Source organism: Erinaceus europaeus (assembly GCF_950295315.1).
Source record: "Erinaceus europaeus chromosome 6 unlocalized genomic scaffold, mEriEur2.1 SUPER_6_unloc_23, whole genome shotgun sequence".
Taxonomy (NCBI): Eukaryota; Metazoa; Chordata; class Mammalia; order Eulipotyphla; family Erinaceidae; genus Erinaceus; species Erinaceus europaeus.
In genome coordinates, this window is record NW_026647129.1 from 239,032 (window position 1) to 246,852 (window position 7,821).

General features: G+C 47.1%; 1 non-coding gene across 1 annotated transcript; it reads left to right on the plus strand.

Annotated features, from left to right (window-relative positions):
- Positions 1–7,450: 7,450 nt before the first annotated feature.
- Positions 7,451–7,557, plus strand: LOC132536162 (U6 spliceosomal RNA). The gene has a single exon (XR_009547831.1). It is a non-coding gene; the product is annotated as a U6 spliceosomal RNA (small nuclear RNA).
- The last annotated feature ends 264 nt before the right edge of the window (positions 7,558–7,821 follow it).

Below are 7,821 nucleotides of genomic sequence, written 5' to 3' on the forward strand. Positions count from 1 at the left end.
AGGGGGAGAGAAAGACAGATACCTGCAGACCTGCTTCACTGCTTGTGAAGTACCTTTCCTGCAGGTCCGGGGAGCTGGGGCCAGAACCAGGATCCTTCTGCTGGTCCTTGCACTTTGCAGTATGGTTTTGGCAGAGATATTTATTTCTGAACCCATAGGGATTTGTAATAAATTTTTGTAATAATATATTTCATTTTAAAACTTGGAAGTATCTTAATTTCCATAAAAAATTTCATAAAAATGACCTTTAAACCAATTTTCTCTTTAGACAGTTATGATACAAATCCTGAATAGAAATAGCTTGAGGAAGAAATTTGAGTTAACACATTAGTAAACTTGCTGGAGAACGGACTGATGAGGGTAAAATATAGTTTTTTAATTACTTTAATTTCATGAATTACAGAAGGTGGTAGAGGGGCCCAGAAGCAGCACTCTAGCATATGCAGTGCTTGGGATTGGACTCAGGACCTAAAATTTAGAAGCTCTAATTTCTTCCATGGTGCACCCTACCCATCTTCAGAGATATTTTTCTTTTGTTTTGTTCTAAAGATCTTATTTATTCATTAATGAGAGATAGAGGAGCAGGGAGGATCTGCACGTCACTCTGGTATATGTGGCACCAGGAATTGAACTTGGGACCTCATGCCTGAGAATCCTATACTTTATCCACTCTACCTCTTCCTCCCAGTACCACTGATAATTTGGCTTTGATTGGAATTGGAACTACTGAAGAAGCACTATTGGGTGCTGGGTGGTAGTGCAGCGAGCGGGTTAATCACACATGGCACAAAACTCAAGGATAGGGGTTGGGATCCCAGTTTGAGCTCCCCACCTGCAGGGATGTCACTTCACAAGTGGTGAAGCAGGTCTGCAGGTGTCTGTCTTTCTCTCCCACTCATTGTCTCCGCCCCACCCTCAATTTCTCTGTCCTATCCAGCAACAATGATAAACAAAAAGAACAACAAAAGGCGGGGGGAGGGGTGATGGCCTGCAGGAGCAGTGGATTTGTAGTTCAGGAAGAAAAAAAAAAGAAAAAGAAACACTCTTACTCCATAAGTAAACCTGAGATAACAAGAGTCTTAAACAATTAAATTCCTTCCACTCTTGCTCTTTGTCAATTGTATGTGCCTGACGTTCAGAAATAGAAATCCTTAGAAAAGAATTTGCGGTGCCTTTTCCATTGTAGTAAAGATAGTAATTATATTAAAATGTGAATTCCTTTCTATCTCTGCACAGGTTGGAACAAGAACCTAGTCAGAAAGAATCCAGACCTACAATTTCACCCAGAATAGTGTCACTGACCACAGGGTAGGATATGAAGTCCATGATATTAAGGTAATATTACTGAATGTGCTTACTGTATCTTTGATTTATTAAGGAATCAAATTTTGGGGCCTGGTTTATTAAGGAATCAAATTTGGGGGCTCTAGCCGGTATCCTTAGGCTGATCCTTGTGCTTTGCACCACCTGTGCTTAACCCACTGTGCTACAGCCCAACCCCTGTTAATATTCTATTATCTTCCTTTCCTTCTTGGCTTGGTCCCTTTATCTTGCTTGTAAATCTGTCATCTGAACTGAGAAGGTTGAAAGAGGAGGGGAGGGGGCCCACTGAGGTGGAAGGATCCAGGGCCACATGTATGCCCTGCCCACTTCACTCCCAGGTCAGACTGGCTTCCTCTGCCCCCTGGAGCCTGTCTGTGCATGTGTGTGTGTGTGTGTGGGGGGGGTGTTTACAAGTGTTTCCTGATGCTAGAACAGTCTCGTTGGAGTGTGACTGCTAACTGCTTTTTGGCAAGATACTATTTTAAATAGTCCTGGGGTCCTGATTGTGGTACACCTGGTTGGGCACACATGTTACAGTGCACAAGGATCCAAGTTCAAGCCCCTGGCCCCCATCTGCAAGGGGAAAACTTTTTGAGTGGTGAAGCCGTGTTGCAGGTGTCTCTGTCTCTCTCCCTATCACCTACCTTCCCTCTGAATTTATGGCTGTTTATATCCATTAAATAAATAAATATAATAATAGAAAAATTAATTTGCATGACAGAAGTCTACATCAAATTGGCATTTGAAATAAGAAAGCTCTTTTTTGAGGTCCCCTGTTACAGAGCACATGAGTGGAAACAAACTGCTTCTGGAAAGCCTGTTTTTAGTAGCTTAACTTTTTCCTTTCTTTAATTTTCTTTTCTTTTTAAACTATCTTTATTTATTGGATAGAGACAGCCATAACTTGAGATGTGATGGAAGGGGGAGAGAGAGGGAGGGAGAGACAGAGACACTTGCAGCCCTGCTTAGTCACTTTTGAAGCTTTCCTCCTGCAGTGAGGATCAGGGGCTTGAATCCATGTCCCTGTGCATTGTTGTGTGTTTAACCAAGTATACCACTGCCTGACTCCCCCCTTTTTTCTCTTGGCTTTTCTTTCTTTGTTTATTTTTCTTTCTTTCTTTCTTACTTGCTTTTGGGCTTATCACCAGGTTTCAGGGCCAGCACTATGAATCCACTGGTGCTGGCAGCCATATATTTATTGATTCATTTATTTATTTATTTTGGCTAAGACAGAGAGAAACTGAGAGGGGAGGGGGTATATAGAGAGGGATAGAGACCTGTTTCTCTGCTTGTGAAGTGTCCCTCTGCAGGTGAGGAGCCAGGGCCTCCAACCAAGATCCTTGCATGGGTCTTTGTGCTTTTATACTATGTGCACTAAACCCAGTGCACCCCCACCTACCCCATCCTCCCATTTGCATTCCTTTATAGGTGAGAGGAAATACAAAATAAGAGGCAAAATCTTCACCCAGCACTTTGTTTAGGGCAGAAGAAACTCTGCAAATGTCTCCCCTCAGCTTAGAGGGAGAGGGGAGTTTCTCTGCATGTGATGCCTCTTTTTTTTTAATTATCTATGTCTGGATTGACTGATTGATTAGATAGAAAGAGAAATTGATAAGGGAGGAGCATATAGAAAGGGAAAGAGATACAGACACCTGTAGCTATATTTCACCACTTGTGAAGTTTTCCCCCTGCAGGTAGGGGGCCAGGGGCTCGAACCCAGGTCCTTGTGCACTATGATGTATGCACTTAACCAGGTGCACCACCACCTGCCCCCATTTTTTTGCTTTTAAAGAAGCTTCCACTGATTTTTTTGCATACAACTCTCTATATATGCTATTCTTTTTTAAAGGTTTATTTATAAAATGGAAACATTGACAAGGCCATAGGATAAGAGGGGTATAATTCCCACCACCAGAACTCAGTATCCCATCCCCTCCCAATGGCTTTTATATTCTTTAACCCTCTGGGAGTACGGACTCAGGGACATTATGGTGTGCAGAGGTAGAAGGTCTGGCTTCTGTAACTGCTTCCATGCTGAACATGGTTGTTTACAGGTGGATCCATACTCTCAGTCTGTCTTTCTTGTTCCCTAGTGGGGCAGAGCTCTGGGGAAGTGGGGCTCCAGGACACATTGGTGGAGTCTTCTGTCCAGGGAAGTCCAGTAGGCATCTTGGTAGCATCTGAAACCTGGTGGCTAAAAAAAGAGTTGACATATAAAGCCAAACAAATTGTTGACCCATCATGAACCTAAAGGCTGGAATATTGCAGATGAAGATTTGGGGTCTCCATTTTGAAGATAGCTAGTAGGCCTATTTTTAAAATGTTATATTCCAAAGGGATATATATTCCAAAGGGATATTATATTCCAAGGGATATATATTCCAAAGGTATATTATATTACTACTGCTTTGTTCTTCTTTCAGCCAGTCTCATCGTGCAGGTAGCAGGGATGGGTCTGGGCAAAGCCCTATTTCTTTTTCTGGCTCTGAGATTTTGAACTTTACATCCTGTCTCTAAATTTTATTCAAACTTAAGTCTGTCTCTAAACCCTAACACCATCAACACAAAATGAGTTGAGTTAGATTCTTAAAATTTATTTTGGATTTGAGTCCCACCCACACCTGCAGAGGAAAAGCTTTGTGAATGGTGAAGCAGTGCTGCAGGTCTCTCTCTCTCTCTCTTCTCCCTCTTTACTTCCCCTTTCCCTTTTGATTTCTGCTGTTACTATCCAATAAATAAAGATAAAAATATTTTTAATTTTTTTAAATATTTATTTTCCCTTTTGTTGCCCTTGTTATTTTATTGTTGTAGTTATTATTGTTCTTATTGATGTCCTTGTAGTTGGATAGGACAGAGAGAAATGGAGAGAGGAGGAGAAAACAGAGAGGGGGAGAGAAAGATAGACACCTGCAGACCTGCTTCACTGCCTGTGAAGGAAACCCTCTGCAGTTTGAGAGCTGGTGTACTTAACCCACTGTGCTACCTCCTGACTTCGCTTAGATTATTTTTAAGGAATTTGTATTTACAATTAAATTTTGATTTGATAGGACAAGGCAATTCATACAAGGAAGGGAGATAATGGAGAGAAAGACACGTACAGCTCTGCTTGCTTGTCAAACTTAACCCCACCCCCTAGCAGGTAGGCACTGGGGCCTTGAACCTGGGTTCTTAGTCATGGTTATGTGCATGCTCAACTGAGATCACCACCACCTGTGCCTAAATTATTAAAGAATTTCTTAAGAATCCCCTCAACACTTTATCTGTACTATTCCAGCTTAGGTCCATGATTGGTCAACAATTTGTTCGGCTTTGTATGTTAACTCTTTTCAACCACCAGGTTCCAGATGCTAGCATAATGCTGACCAGACTTCCCTGGACAGACAACACCACCAATGTGTCCTGGAGCTCTGCTTCCCCAGAGCCCTTGCCCACTAGGACAAGGGAGAGACAGGCTGGGAGTATGGATCAACCAGTCAACGCCCATGTTCAGCGGAGAAGCCAGACCTTCCGTCTTCTGCATCCCACAATGACCTTGGGTCCATACTCCCAGAGTTAAAAAACAAGAAAGCTATCAGGGGAGGGGATGGGATACAGAGTTCTGGTGGTGGTAATTGTGTGGAGTTGTACCCCTCTTGTTTAAAAAAATATTTTATTTTATTTATTTATTCCCTTTTGTTGCCCTTGTTGATTTATTGTTGTAGTTATTATTGTTGTTGTCGTTGTTGGAAGTTGTACCCCTCTTATCCTATGGTTTACTCAATGTTTCCTTTTTATAAATAAAACATTAAAAAAAAAGGGAGTTCGGAGGTAGCGCAGCGGGTTTATCGCAGGTCGCACAGCCTAAGGATCCTGGTTCGAGCCCCCAGCTCCCCACCTGCAGGGGCCTGGCCTCACAGTAGGTGAAGCAGGTCTGCAGGTGTCTATCTTTCTCTCCCCATCTTCCCTTCTTCTCTTTTTCCCAGCTGAGTCCAGCTCAGCACCATGGAGCCCTGCAGCCCGCGCCCTGAGGCCCCGTCGCCCCCACGCCGCATTGCTTAGCGTCGCGTCACGTCACGTCACCCCCACGCGCATTGCGTTGCGTCACGTCACGACACCCCACGCCGCTTTGCGTCGCGTCACGTCACCCCCACGCTGCATTGCGTTGAGTTGCGTCGCATCCATAGGCCCCAGCGCTGGGGCCCGGGTCTGAGACTTGGGCGCCAGGCCACGACTGTGCGGAGGCTCCCGGCGTGGAAGTACTGCTGGGGAGTCACGACGGTGCTGTGCTGGACAGCAGCGGCCATGTCCATCGTGCTCGGCCCATCTACTGCCATTCCTCCAATTCCAAGTAAGTGGCCCCCGGTGCCACCCGTCCTGGAAGGCTAGGGTGTCGCGCCCGCCCAGGAAGGTGCTGGGTGGGGGGAGGGGAGAAGTCGGGGTACAGCCACAGAGGCGCCAGCGCCGCTGGACCCCTTACCCCGGGTCAGGCGCACCCCGAAGAGGTGGCTGCGCGCCCCCCTCCGCAACCACCAGGACCCAGTGGCCTTGAGCGGGGCAGTCCCCGGATAAGGGCCATGCGCACCCCTGGCAGGGGCGCACCCGGGGGAGGTGTGCGCGAGCCCCCAGACCCCACAGCCCGGGCAGGGACACCCTGGAAGGGTGGCTGCGCGCCCCAGATCCCGCTGTTTTCGGCTTCCAGGAGCACAAGCAAAGGGACCCCGTCTGAGAGTCTGGGCAGCCGGCCTTCCCTTTCCTTCCAGCCAGGAGAGGGGTCCTGGGGTCCCAGGGCCTTGCCCAGCATGTCCATGTCTGCGGCTCCGCGCGCCCTGAGGGTGAGGACCCGCCCGGGCAGCTCGAGGCCGGGCAGTGAGCCTCCCGCCCACCCCAACCGCCCAGGCAGGAGGGGACCCCGGTGGAACCCACCAGCCTGCCTTGGCTTCGGGAGTGGCCAGGCCCAGAGAACTTTCCACACGCCCGCCCATCGAAATGTGCGCCCGCTGTCCTTCCTTGGTGTGGCCCACGACGAGGTCCTCGGGGGACTGCTGTTTGGAATCCTGAACCTGGAGTTTGGCCTGGGGCAACATGGCGAGCCGGGCTCCCAGACTAAGGTGAAGGCCTGGGCACAGGGTGTGGGTCCAGGTTGGGGGGTCTCCTCACACTTCTAGAACTGGAGTGTTTTTTCTGCCTCTGTCTCTCTCGAAGAGACATGCATTTCAGAGCTGTGCCCCATGCTGGCTGGCTGGAACCCCTGTTGAGCTGTTTGCCAGGCTGCTGGTTGGGTCTGGGCTGAGGGTCTGGCACTTTGCAAACTGCTGGTCCAGGGAGGCCACTCCCAGCGCCCCCCCCCACCCCTTTCAGGAGGCCTGGGCCTGGCTGGGCTCCTTGTGCCATGGGGGATGGGCAGGGGGCGCCTGGGGCTCTTGTGTCTGCGAGGACAGTCCTGGGGGGACTGCAGTATGCCTGCGCACAACAGGGCGGCCAGGGCACTGGCAGGTGGGAGCTGCAATAGGAGCTGGGCAGAGCCAGGCAGGAGCCAATCTTGGAGCTGGGTAGGAACCGGACAGGAACTGTGGTTTTAAAAAAAAAGGAAATTAAAAAAAAATAAAAAAAAGTTACTTATTAATACAAAAAAGAGAAGCAGAGCATGACTATGGCACATGCAATGCTGGGGTTTGAATTCAGGACTTAATGCCTACAGATCCACTGCCCTAGCCATTTTGCAATTCTAGAGTATAAATAGGTTATTTTATTTTTTGGTGTTGTTGTCACCAAGGTCTCATTGTCTACCTTTCTTTTTTTTCTTTTCTATTCTTTTCCACTCTTTAAATTTTTATTTATTTTTCCTTTTGGTTTCCCTTGTTGCTTAACATTGTTGTGGTTATTAATGTCGTTGTTGTTGGATAGGACAGAGAGAAGTGGAGAGAGGAGGGGAAGACAGAGAGGGGGAGAGAAAGACAGACACCTGCAGACTTGCTTCACCACCTGTAAAGGGACTCCCCTGCAGGTGGGGAGCCAGGAGCTCGAACCACGAACCGCGATCTTTCCTCCGGTCCTTGAGCTTTGCGCCATGTGCGCTTAACCCGCTGTGCCACCACCCGTCTCCAACTGTCTCCGTCTCTTAACACTTTTTAAATAAGATTATAATATAGTCCTAGCTTTGGTAGTACATATACTGAAATTGGCATGATACAGAGAAGATTAGCATGGCCCCTGCTCAAGGATTACACACAAATTCATGAAGTGTACCATATTTTTTCAAAAAAGTTTGTAAAATATATGTACACATATAAATAATTAAAATCTTTTAAAGATCCAGTTAATGCAAGCTGGGAGGTGGTTCAGTGGTAAGAGGTCTGGATTTGCATGTGCGCGATCCTAGGTCTGTCTGAACCCTGTTTCTACATATGCTGGAGCTCTTTTAAAAGATTTATTAATTAGTGAGGGAGAAAGGGAGGAGAAAGAGAGAGAGATAGAGAGAGAGAAAACACTGTAGCATCAGTCTGTAACATGTGATGCTGG